Source organism: Pimephales promelas, chromosome 25 (assembly GCF_988280905.1).
Source record: "Pimephales promelas chromosome 25, fPimPro1.hap1.1, whole genome shotgun sequence".
Lineage (NCBI taxonomy): Eukaryota > Metazoa > Chordata > Actinopteri > Cypriniformes > Leuciscidae > Pimephales > Pimephales promelas.
Genome location: NC_142793.1, coordinates 6,475,733 through 6,488,512, shown reverse-complemented (window position 1 = coordinate 6,488,512; position 12,780 = coordinate 6,475,733). Strand labels below are relative to the sequence as shown.

Sequence of the window (12,780 nt, the reverse complement as noted above, 5' to 3'; positions counted from 1 at the left end):
TATATCACGTGGCTCATACAGTTACTTAAACTGATATAATCGATTTACTTAATTTTGATGCAATTATTGTAGTAGTTGACATGCATTATGTTTTTTTATTATTTTATTTATGCATACATTTAAGTGCACCTAGTAGCTTATATTTTTTTGTTACACACATATGTTAAGTAAACGTTGAAAAGTTAGGAATACTTATTTTTTTATGTTTGATCCAATTACTTTCATAAGTATTGGTTGTTCGGCTGCTTCAAGATCATACATGCTTTCGAAACAGTACTGTGATGTCATACACCAATCGTCTGTACTCTGTACAGTGCTGCTTCAAGATCATACTGTTTGCTTTCGAATCAGTACTGTGATGTCATACACCAATCGTCTGTACTCTGTACAGTGCTGCTTCAAGATCATACGTATGCTTTCAAATCAGTACTGTGATGTCATACACCAATCGTATGTACTCTGTACAGTGCTGCTTCAAGATCATACTGTTTGCTTTTGAATCAGTACTGTGATGTCATACACCAATCGTCTGTACTCTGTACAGTGCTGCTTCAAGATCATACTGTATGCTTTCGAATCAGGACTGTGATGTCATAAACCAATCGTCTGTAGGGGAGACCCGGGGCAATTGTAACGTATTTTACATTTTCCTTAATAACTCACAAACTACTTGAGATAGACTAGTCATCTTTTGATACAAGAAACATATATATGTGCACTAATTAATAATACAATTTATATATTTTTACTTATAAGAACAAGACTAAAATATTCAATTAAATGCAGTGTGGGGGCAATTGTAACACTGAGAAATAACTCCTATTAACCCACTTTATCTCAAATAAAAGCCTACCTCAAAGTAATCACTTTACTGCTGTTAATTTTAAGAGTTTATATAATATTCCCACTTTGTCAAGCACATATAAAACACACATTATTTTATATAAAAAATGCTAATTGATGATTTGTTAATACTGGAACAAACATTTATTTTAATACACCCTTTTAAAATGAAGTTTTACAATAGAATTTAGTGAAATATGTTCATTTTTTTAACAGAAAAGTATGTCAACACACACAAACAAGCTTATTACAATGGGCCTTGTGGCTCGGGGGCAACTGTAACACAGTGTTACAGTGTTGTTTATGTTCGTTTTTAATCAATAACCTAGGGATAAAATGTATACAAGTTTAAATTGACAGACATCTAAACTTTAGACAGCAGAAGAAAAATACTGTACATCCAAAAAATAACTTTCACACCTCAAAATCAGTTTGTCGTTAATAACTTCTGCTAAAGTTGAAAATGTCACGCTTCTTTTCCACAGATAGAGAGAGAATCCTATTGGGCATGTACAGATTAAGTGTCATCACTCTAGCTTGTTTCTGATTGGAGGAATTGAGTGTGGTACAATTGCCCCCTGTTACAATTGCCCCCGGTCTCCCCAGTGCTTCGTCAAGGTGATCAAAGTACACTGCATGCTTTCGAATCAGTACTGTGATGTCATACACCCAGGGATGTAGTGAAGGCTAAATGCGCAAATGCCGTTTACGCACCTCCCAATATTCGGGAATTGCGTTTACCCACCTCCAAAGTGCGTTTATCCACCTTTCAATTGCGTTTATCCACCTCTAAATATCCTAGTTCCTAAGACATTTTAAATTAAGCTTATGTCGTTAATTTAGTTTCTTTAATTTAGTTAATTTAGTATAGGTTGTTAAACCTAAGGCGAACTTTTTCACTCATTAAGACGGTCGCCTGCCACCACCTACTGGCGGTTTAGTGTTAAATGTTTAAAAGTAGCATCATTCTTTCTTATATGTAAATTAAAATCAATTTCATAACATTATTTCATGCAATTGTAATTTTTCAGTGTAAATGATTTAATTTGATCAACCCCTAGAGTAACAGCCCTATGGTGTCTTATTATTAGAAATAATTGAATTTATTGATCAAATTTAGGAATTTAAAATGAAATATGAAGCATACATTTAATAATATTGGGGGATGGGGGTGCCCTTTAAAGGTGCAGAAATTACAATATGGTGATTTAAATATCAAAGCTGATATATCAATGATGAGAATATTTTTTAAGAATAAGTCAAATTTTAAAAAAATCCGAACAAGCAACTTTTTTACTCGGACAAGTGAAAGGCAGATTTACTTAGCATATGAAAAGGCTTAATGTCGAGCCCTCCCTATATAGCAATGTCATCAGGAGACACACATACACCGGTAGGCAGTGGCCCACCTTACCTGGTGACCATGTCTTGGTCCACCAGAATTTATAGTTTACCCACCTCTTCAACTACACCTCTGCATACACCAATCGTCTGTACTCTGTACAGTGCTGTCGATCACTGTCTGCTGTATGCTTTCGAATCAGTACTGTGATGTCATACACCAATCGTCTGTACTCTGTATAGTGCTGCTTCTAGTTGATCACTGTATATTTTCGAATCAGTACTGTGATGTCATACCCAGGGATGTAGTGGAGGCTAAATGCACGTAAATGCCATTTACCCACCTCCCAATATTCGGGAATTGCGTTTGCACCTCCAAAGTGCGTTTATCCACCTTTCAATTACGTTTATCCACCTCTAAATATCCAGTAGTTCCTAAGACATTTTAAATTAAGCTTATGTCGTTTTAGTTTCATATTGTCCACACTCTAAAAAATGATGAGTTGGATTTACTTAAAATATATATGCACCATTTTTGTATCAAAAAATGTGCACATATCTTTTAAGTAAATCCAACACAGTGCAGGCCATGTGAGATCAAAATAAATCTTAGTTCTGTTAACTTAAAATTTAAGCTCATTTATATATATAAAATAAGACAATTAAATCAGTTGAACCAACCATTTTAACTTAGTTTAGATCTTCAGCTTACATGTCTTAAAATAAATAACATGCAAATCACACACAATAAAGCATTTCACTTTATTATTTATTTAAATTGCATCTTAAAATATATTCAAATAGAAAATAGTTGTTAAAATAATAATAATAATATAGTCACAATATTACAGTTTTTCTTGGATCAAAGAAATGAAGGCTTGGTGGGCAGAAGAGACTTCTTTTAAAAATATTAAACAATCTTAGTGTGTGTGTGTGTGTGTGTGTGTGTGTGTGTGTGTCTATATATATAATTATATATATATATATATATATATATATATATATATATATATATATATATATATTATTTTTTTCAAAAACCAATAAAAAAAAACAATTAATTGCAACAAATTAGTCCATTATTAAATACCTATAAATATAAAAAAATAGTCTATTAAATAATATCTATTAATTTAAACAAAACGGAAGTTAATTAATGACTTTCCTCCAGAGGTTATGAACGAATCTCTTCAAAAACATTTTAGCAGTAACTACTGGAAAACAGTAAAGATCTACAATCTTTATTTGAAGCTAAAGTTTTGTTTAAAGGGTATTTACTTATTTTGATAATAATTTTGAAGGTTTAATTTACTGAATTAATGCTGTCATTTAGGAATAATATTGTGCTAGAATCAAGATTGCCATTATTTAATGATAAATCGTGCACACACGGAGCTGTAGGCAATGTGCTTTCGAAATTAATATTTGTATGTTAAAGGAGCTAAACGCAAGTCTCTGAGTTTTTGCAGAACTACGCCCCCTCTGGCGACAAGCGAAACTGCAACCAGAGCTGTGCGCGTTCATGGAGGAACACACACACACACATACGCACGTTTGCACGAGCTGTTCATAACTAAGGAGCATCAGCCGCACACTGTGCGGCACACATCTTTCGTTACAGTCATAATGAGGTAATACCAAGCGGCAACCTCCCCGTCTCTCTCTTGAAGCCAACACGGAAGTGAATTAAACTGCAATTTATCGAGTGGCCGCTTGAGGCAGGCTGCAGAAGCGAGTCAAATCTGTATCTCCCCCATGTTAAAATGCCCAACTTTACAGCAGAAAAAAACACGTTTACAGCCTGGAGCAAAAAGTGTCTTCGGTCTATAGACCTCATTTTTCCCTTCATGACAACTGTGAGGGGGGTGAATTTTTTTACAACTCATCTGTTTAAATTATATTTAAGCCTTAATGTTCTGCATAATTAAGGGCGTGGCCACTTGAGTGACAGGTGGATTCTTGCTGCCGCGTTCACTCACTGTCGTTTGTCTGCTGTCTGTTAGCGTCACCCTCTGTGTTTGTGCTTTACCGGGATTATTTCATACAGTTTAATACATGTATTATACCTTCGCCCGTGCACGCCGTTGGATTCCGTCGTGTTGAGTATGGAGAGAACAACCAGCGCCGTGTTTCCAGCTGTTTCCCTCGCATGCACTAATGGATGTCTGATGATTTCAGTGCTTTCTCTCTGTCCATGCAATAGATGCACACCCTTGAATGAGCGCGGATTTCTAGTTCATTTACTTTAAGTTCTGAGGTAATATTTGGTTTGACCCATCTGAGAAACTGAGAGGCGGCCAAAATCAGATTGTAAAATGGACTGAATTAAAGCTCTTTACGAACTTGACGTGAGATGTCGACTAACATGTGTTGCCTTGAATCACTGTCGCATGCACAAGCTTAGAGCAATATTGTAAGTAACTTATACATTAACTAGCAGAATAATAATGCATCACAATGCACATAGTTGACTGCTTGTATGTTGTGAGAAATGTGTGTGATCTGTGTTAATGTACTTGTATATATGCTCTTCACTAATTGCCCCTTGTGAGATTAATAAAGTTGATAAAAAAAGTTAAGTAGTCTCACTTTTAGTTACGTCTTAACTATTATAATATTTCAAAGGGCAAAACATGAACTTTATGAACCATTGGCTTTACTTTTTCAATCAGCTGTCAATTCAGCGGCAGTAGCATAGCATTAGCACCTCAGCTCCACCCGCGTCCCGCCTCTTTGCCCATTTTAATTTATCCGGTAGTGACGAGAGGTGACGCACTGCCAAGATGGCGACGGTCGGCCCCGCCCACTTTAGGCCTCAAAATCGCTCTTCAGAAACCTATGGGTGACGTCACGGACACTACGTCCATATTTTTTTACAGTCTATGGGTAATACAGTAATAAATCTGCAAGTCATTTAAAATATATGAAAGGAAAGGCATTCGAGTAAATTACACACTTGTGTGAGAGGGGGAAACGGGGGTAGTAGAAAACTTCGGTTTTTGTTTCCATCTATCTCCCTGTGCTTACTGTATCCACTTATGATTGAATTATTATGGAAACACGTTCAGTTATCACTTTGTATAGGCTATGACCCGTTTGAGCCCTAGAGACGACCGAAGATCTCTCCGTTTGTTGAAAGCCTTCCCGATGTCGACTCTCGTCTTATTCCGACGCATGGCACTGGACAGACAGAAGTTTTATTTTCTGTCTCACGTGGAGTTTGCGTTGGGGTTTGTAATGAGCTACAAGCCGGTCTCTTTCCGCGCCATATACAGATTTAATGAAGTGCACGTCACCGAAAGCAACAGATATGAGCTGGATTTTATTAATCATCGGCTAATTTCAAAATCAGCAAAGACAGCAATAAGAGAGATCGGCAACAGAACTGGTAAGATCATTTCATTTCTTTACTTTTAATGAAGATGGTAGTGTTAAGCGTCTGCGACTTACTTTCACTAATTCACTTTGATTTGCGATAGATTGCGGCGCTTGATGAAGGGGCTCAGCTCAGCTGCTCAGGTGATGCGCGTCGTCATATATGACTAAAATATCATGACATATAGCTTGGTTTCAACAACCAGATGCATTTACACTTGTCCAGTTTCGTCTGGAATACGGCACAGACCACGTCCTCAAGTGGTTTGAGCGATCGAATTCAAATCCGTCTCGAATGCGTTTCGGAGGGCATTTACACCCTGGTCTTTTCACGATCGAATAGCTATCCGATCACAGAAGACACATGAAGTGATCAGGTGTAAACAGCCCCTTTGAATCCATCGTCTACTTTTGTGGAAAGCTGACTAGAGTTGTGTCGCTCGAGTTGTCTTCTCTGATACGGAGAACGGCGGCGAATAGCTACACGAACCTGCCAGACATTTTTTTTTTTTTTTTTTTATTGCAGAACTTATACAAAAATACCAACACAGGGAAGTAAGGCAAGGTGTACAAACAAACAAACAATAGTACCTAACAGAAAATAAGCATCCTGGGTATGCATACATCAAATTATGTAATACATAAAAAAAAAGAAAAGCATAATATTAAGGCCAAGTCATGTCTTTGAATAAATCATCAAAATACATCAAAAATTGTTCACTTTTCTTGTTATTTATAAGTCTAAGGGACGAAATAAAAGAGTCAAAATCAGCAAGAAAGAGAGGATACCTGCCAGACATAGCCAGGCGAGCGTGAACGCGCATGACGTCACGCCCAGTCTCAGATTCGAGCCCGAATCCCTCTTATATATTTCACTGTACAGGGTTATAGAGGCGATCGCAGTGATCAAAGAAGGGCTCATTCAGCCCATCAGGCGATTGTTTAAGCATGTATGGGTTAGAAAACGGCTATTTTTAACATGAAAAGTTGCGCAATGCACCTTTAACGTTACCAAAAGTAGGCTAACCCGCGCCCAAGGCCCCCTTTCCCGCGATCCATGTAGGCCTATAGACAATAGAGATAGAGAACATGGGAATTTGTAAGTATGCAAAGTACATTAGTTTTATCCAAAAACAACTCGCTAATAAAGTAGGCCTATAATCTATCCGTGGGGGAGAGAGAGCGCAGTCCGAATTGGTCACACCGAACGCGTCAAACACGTCAAGTCTAGTTAGACGCTTGAATCTTCTGCAGCCCGCTCAAGTTCAAAATTTTCTACTGAGAAACACGTTGGCGGCAAACGAGTCACCCAATTCGCGACGCCCGGCGCGAATGATGCGTCTTCGCGTCTTTGCATTGACTATGAATGTACTCTGCTATCGCAATTAAATTCGCGTTCGGTGTAAACACACCATTAATGCATATACGAGCCAACATCATGGTCATATATTTTGAAAAAACACAATATATAGCTACTCGCGTGCAAAACACTTATTTCATTCGTTAACATGTAGACTACAAATGTTTGCATTCGTAAGAAACGTTTCTAATTGTTGATGCAAAATTTGTAGCAATTCTGAAATTCAGTTAAAAGTAAATTTCTTGACCAAAAATGCAATAAATGATCATGTGTAGGCCTAAGTACAAAAATTAAGCTTGCCGCTTCTCAACGTCTTCACATGTGTTTCATATTTTTTTTGTCTGGATAGGCATCACGGGAAATTGCATAGCCTATATCACGTGGCTCATACAGTTACTTAAACTGATATAATCGATTTACTTAATTTTGATGCAATTATTGTAGTAGTTGACATGCATTATGTTTTTTTATTATTTTATTTATGCATACATTTAAGTGCACCTAGTAGCTTATATTTTTTTGTTACACACATATGTTAAGTAAACGTTGAAAAGTTAGGAATACTTATTTTTTTATGTTTGATCCAATTACTTTCATAAGTATTGGTTGTTCGGCTGCTTCAAGATCATACATGCTTTCGAAACAGTACTGTGATGTCATACACCAATCGTCTGTACTCTGTACAGTGCTGCTTCAAGATCATACTGTTTGCTAACTCACAAACTACTTGAGATAGACTAGTCATCTTTTGATACAAGAAACATATATATGTGCACTAATTAATAATACAATTTATATATTTTTACTTATAAGAACAAGACTAAAATATTCAATTAAATGCAGTGTGGGGGCAATTGTAACACTGAGAAATAACTCCTATTAACCCACTTTATCTCAAATAAAAGCCTACCTCAAAGTAATCACTTTACTGCTGTTAATTTTAAGAGTTTATATAATATTCCCACTTTGTCAAGCACATATAAAACACACATTATTTTATATAAAAAATGCTAATTGATCATTTGTTAATACTGGAACAAACATTTATTTTAATACACCCTTTTAAAATGAAGTTTTACAATAGAATTTAGTGAAATATGTTCATTTTTTTAACAGAAAAGTATGTCAACACACACAAACAAGCTTATTACAATGGGCCTTGTGGCTCGGGGGCAACTGTAACACAGTGTTACAGTGTTGTTTATGTTCGTTTTTAATCAATAACCTAGGGATAAAATGTATACAAGTTTAAATTGACAGACATCTAAACTTTAGACAGCAGAAGAAAAATACTGTACATCCAAAAAATAACTTTCACACCTCAAAATCAGTTTGTCGTTAATAACTTCTGCTAAAGTTGAAAATGTCACGCTTCTTTTCCACAGATAGAGAGAGAATCCTATTGGGCATGTACAGATTAAGTGTCATCACTCTAGCTTGTTTCTGATTGGAGGAATTGAGTGTGGTACAATTGCCCCCTGTTACAATTGCCCCCGGTCTCCCCAGTGCTTCGTCAAGGTGATCAAAGTACACTGCATGCTTTCGAATCAGTACTGTGATGTCATACACCCAGGGATGTAGTGTAGTGAAGGCTAAATGCGCAAATGCCGTTTACGCACCTCCCAATATTCGGGAATTGCGTTTACCCACCTCCAAAGTGCGTTTATCCACCTTTCAATTGCGTTTATCCACCTCTAAATATCCTAGTTCCTAAGACATTTTAAATTAAGCTTATGTCGTTAATTTAGTTTCTTTAATTTAGTTAATTTAGTATAGGTTGTTAAACCTAAGGCGAACTTTTTCACTCATTAAGACGGTCGCCTGCCACCACCTACTGGCGGTTTAGTGTTAAATGTTTAAAAGTAGCATCCTTCTTTCTTATATGTAAATTAAAATCAATTTCATAACATTATTTCATGCAATTGTAATTTTTCAGTGTAAATGATTTAATTTGATCAACCCCTAGAGTAACAGCCCTATGGTGTCTTATTATTAGAAATAATTGAATTTATTGATCAAATTTAGGAATTTAAAATGAAATATGAAGCATACATTTAATAATATTGGGGGAGGGGGGTGCCCTTTAAAGGTGCAGAAATTACAATATGGTGATTTAAATATCAAAGCTGATATATCAATGATGAGAATATTTTTTAAGAATAAGTCAAATTTTTAAAAAATCCGAACAAGCAACTTTTTTACTCGGACAAGTGAAAGGCAGATTTACTTAGCATATGAAAAGGCTTAATGTCGAGCCCTCCCTATATAGCAATGTCATCAGGAGACACACATACACCGGTAGGCAGTGGCCCACCTTACCTGGTGACCATGTCTTGGTCCACCAGAATTTATAGTTTACCCACCTCTTCAACTACACCTCTGCATACACCAATCGTCTGTACTCTGTACAGTGCTGTCGATCACTGTCTGCTGTATGCTTTCGAATCAGTACTGTGATGTCATACACCAATCGTCTGTACTCTGTATCAACGCATTCTCACCCCAAGGCGTCACCTTTGACCATGCTTCAATATTTGACGTTTTAGGCGCCCTTTAGCGTCACTTACATGACGCGATCCTACGACGTCATCTAACTGACGCTAAAGGAAAGCGTCAGTTAGAGGACGCGGTTAGGTTTAGGTGTGGGGTGGGAGTAGGGTACACGCGATCCTAGGGCGTCATCTAACTGACGCTAAAGGGCGCCTAAAGCGTCAGATATTGAAGCATGTCCAAATGCTTCCCAAGGCGTCAGTTAGGTGACGCCTTGGGAGTGAGAATGGGCTGTCTGTATAGTGTTGCTTCTAGTTGATCACTGTATATTTTCGAATCAGTACTGTGATGTCATACCCAGGGATGTAGTGGAGGCTAAATGCACGTAAATGCCATTTACCCACCTCCCAATATTCGGGAATTGCGTTTGCACCTCCAAAGTGCGTTTATCCACCTTTCAATTACGTTTATCCACCTCTAAATATCCAGTAGTTCCTAAGACATTTTAAATTAAGCTTATGTCGTTTTAGTTTCATATTGTCCACACTCTAAAAAATGATGAGTTGGATTTACTTAAAATATATATGCACCATTTTTGTATCAAAAAATGTGCACATATCTTTTAAGTAAATCCAACACAGTGCAGGCCATGTGAGATCAAAATAAATCTTAGTTCTGTTAACTTAAAATTTAAGCTCATTTATATATATAAAATAAGACAATTAAATCAGTTGAACCAACCATTTTAACTTAGTTTAGATCTTCAGCTTACATGTCTTAAAATAAATAACATGCAAATTACACACAATAAAGCATTTCACTTTATTATTTATTTAAATTGCATCTTAAAATATATTCAAATAGAAAATAGTTGTTAAAATAATAATAATAATATAGTCACAATATTACAGTTTTTCTTGGATCAAAGAAATGAAGGCTTGGTGGGCAGAAGAGACTTCTTTTAAAAATATTAAACAATCTTAGTGTGTGTGTGTGTGTGTGTGTGTGTGTGTGTGTGTCTATATATATAATTATATATATATATATATATATATATATATATATATATATATATATATATATATATTATTTTTTTCAAAAACCAATAAAAAAAAACAATTAATTGCAACAAATTAGTCCATTATTAAATACCTATAAATATAAAAAAATAGTCTATTAAATAATATCTATTAATTTAAACAAAACGGAAGTTAATTAATGACTTTCCTCCAGAGGTTATGAACGAATCTCTTCAAAAACATTTTAGCAGTAACTACTGGAAAACAGTAAAGATCTACAATCTTTATTTGAAGCTAAAGTTTTGTTTAAAGGGTATTTACTTATTTTGATAATAATTTTGAAGGTTTAATTTACTGAATTAATGCTGTCATTTAGGAATAATATTGTGCTAGAATCAAGATTGCCATTATTTAATGATAAATCGTGCACACACGGAGCTGTAGGCAATGTGCTTTCGAAATTAATATTTGTATGTTAAAGGAGCTAAACGCAAGTCTCTGAGTTTTTGCAGAACTACGCCCCCTCTGGCGACAAGCGAAACTGCAACCAGAGCTGTGCGCGTTCATGGAGGAACACACACACACACATACGCACGTTTGCACGAGCTGTTCATAACTAAGGAGCATCAGCCGCACACTGTGCGGCACACATCTTTCGTTACAGTCATAATGAGGTAATACCAAGCGGCAACCTCCCCGTCTCTCTCTTGAAGCCAACACGGAAGTGAATTAAACTGCAATTTATCGAGTGGCCGCTTGAGGCAGGCTGCAGAAGCGAGTCAAATCTGTATCTCCCCCATGTTAAAATGCCCAACTTTACAGCAGAAAAAAACACGTTTACAGCCTGGAGCAAAAAGTGTCTTCGGTCTATAGACCTCATTTTTCCCTTCATGACAACTGTGAGGGGGGTGAATTTTTTTACAACTCATCTGTTTAAATTATATTTAAGCCTTAATGTTCTGCATAATTAAGGGCGTGGCCACTTGAGTGACAGGTGGATTCTTGCTGCCGCGTTCACTCACTGTCGTTTGTCTGCTGTCTGTTAGCGTCACCCTCTGTGTTTGTGCTTTACCGGGATTATTTCATACAGTTTAATACATGTATTATACCTTCGCCCGTGCACGCCGTTGGATTCCGTCGTGTTGAGTATGGAGAGAACAACCAGCGCCGTGTTTCCAGCTGTTTCCCTCGCATGCACTAATGGATGTCTGATGATTTCAGTGCTTTCTCTCTGTCCATGCAATAGATGCACACCCTTGAATGAGCGCGGATTTCTAGTTCATTTACTTTAAGTTCTGAGGTAATATTTGGTTTGACCCATCTGAGAAACTGAGAGGCGGCCAAAATCAGATTGTAAAATGGACTGAATTAAAGCTCTTTACGAACTTGACGTGAGATGTCGACTAACATGTGTTGCCTTGAATCACTGTCGCATGCACAAGCTTAGAGCAATATTGTAAGTAACTTATACATTAACTAGCAGAATAATAATGCATCACAATGCACATAGTTGACTGCTTGTATGTTGTGAGAAATGTGTGTGATCTGTGTTAATGTACTTGTATATATGCTCTTCACTAATTGCCCCTTGTGAGATTAATAAAGTTGATAAAAAAAGTTAAGTAGTCTCACTTTTAGTTACGTCTTAACTATTATAATATTTCAAAGGGCAAAACATGAACTTTATGAACCATTGGCTTTACTTTTTCAATCAGCTGTCAATTCAGCGGCAGTAGCATAGCATTAGCACCTCAGCTCCACCCGCGTCCCGCCTCTTTGCCCATTTTAATTTATCCGGTAGTGACGAGAGGTGACGCACTGCCAAGATGGCGACGGTCGGCCCCGCCCACTTTAGGCCTCAAAATCGCTCTTCAGAAACCTATGGGTGACGTCACGGACACTACGTCCATATTTTTTTACAGTCTATGGGTAATACAGTAATAAATCTGCAAGTCATTTAAAATATATGAAAGGAAAGGCATTCGAGTAAATTACACACTTGTGTGAGAGGGGGAAACGGGGGTAGTAGAAAACTTCGGTTTTTGTTTCCATCTATCTCCCTGTGCTTACTGTATCCACTTATGATTGAATTATTATGGAAACACGTTCAGTTATCACTTTGTATAGGCTATGACCCGTTTGAGCCCTAGAGACGACCGAAGATCTCTCCGTTTGTTGAAAGCCTTCCCGATGTCGACTCTCGTCTTATTCCGACGCATGGCACTGGACAGACAGAAGTTTTATTTTCTGTCTCACGTGGAGTTTGCGTTGGGGTTTGTAATGAGCTACAAGCCGGTCTCTTTCCGCGCCATATACAGATTTAATGAAGTGCACGTCACCGAAAGCAACAGA

The 12,780-nt window shown here is 36.9% G+C and overlaps 1 long non-coding RNA gene across 1 annotated transcript; it reads right to left on the bottom strand.

The window, feature by feature from the left end:
• Positions 1–5,493: 5,493 nt before the first annotated feature.
• LOC148964987 (uncharacterized) lies at positions 5,494–6,563 on the bottom strand. The gene is made up of 2 exons (XR_016150748.1): positions 6,349–6,563; positions 5,494–6,049 (listed from the first exon to the last, which is right to left on the bottom strand). It is a non-coding gene; the product is annotated as an uncharacterized LOC148964987 (long non-coding RNA).
• Positions 6,564–12,780: the final 6,217 nt, after the last annotated feature.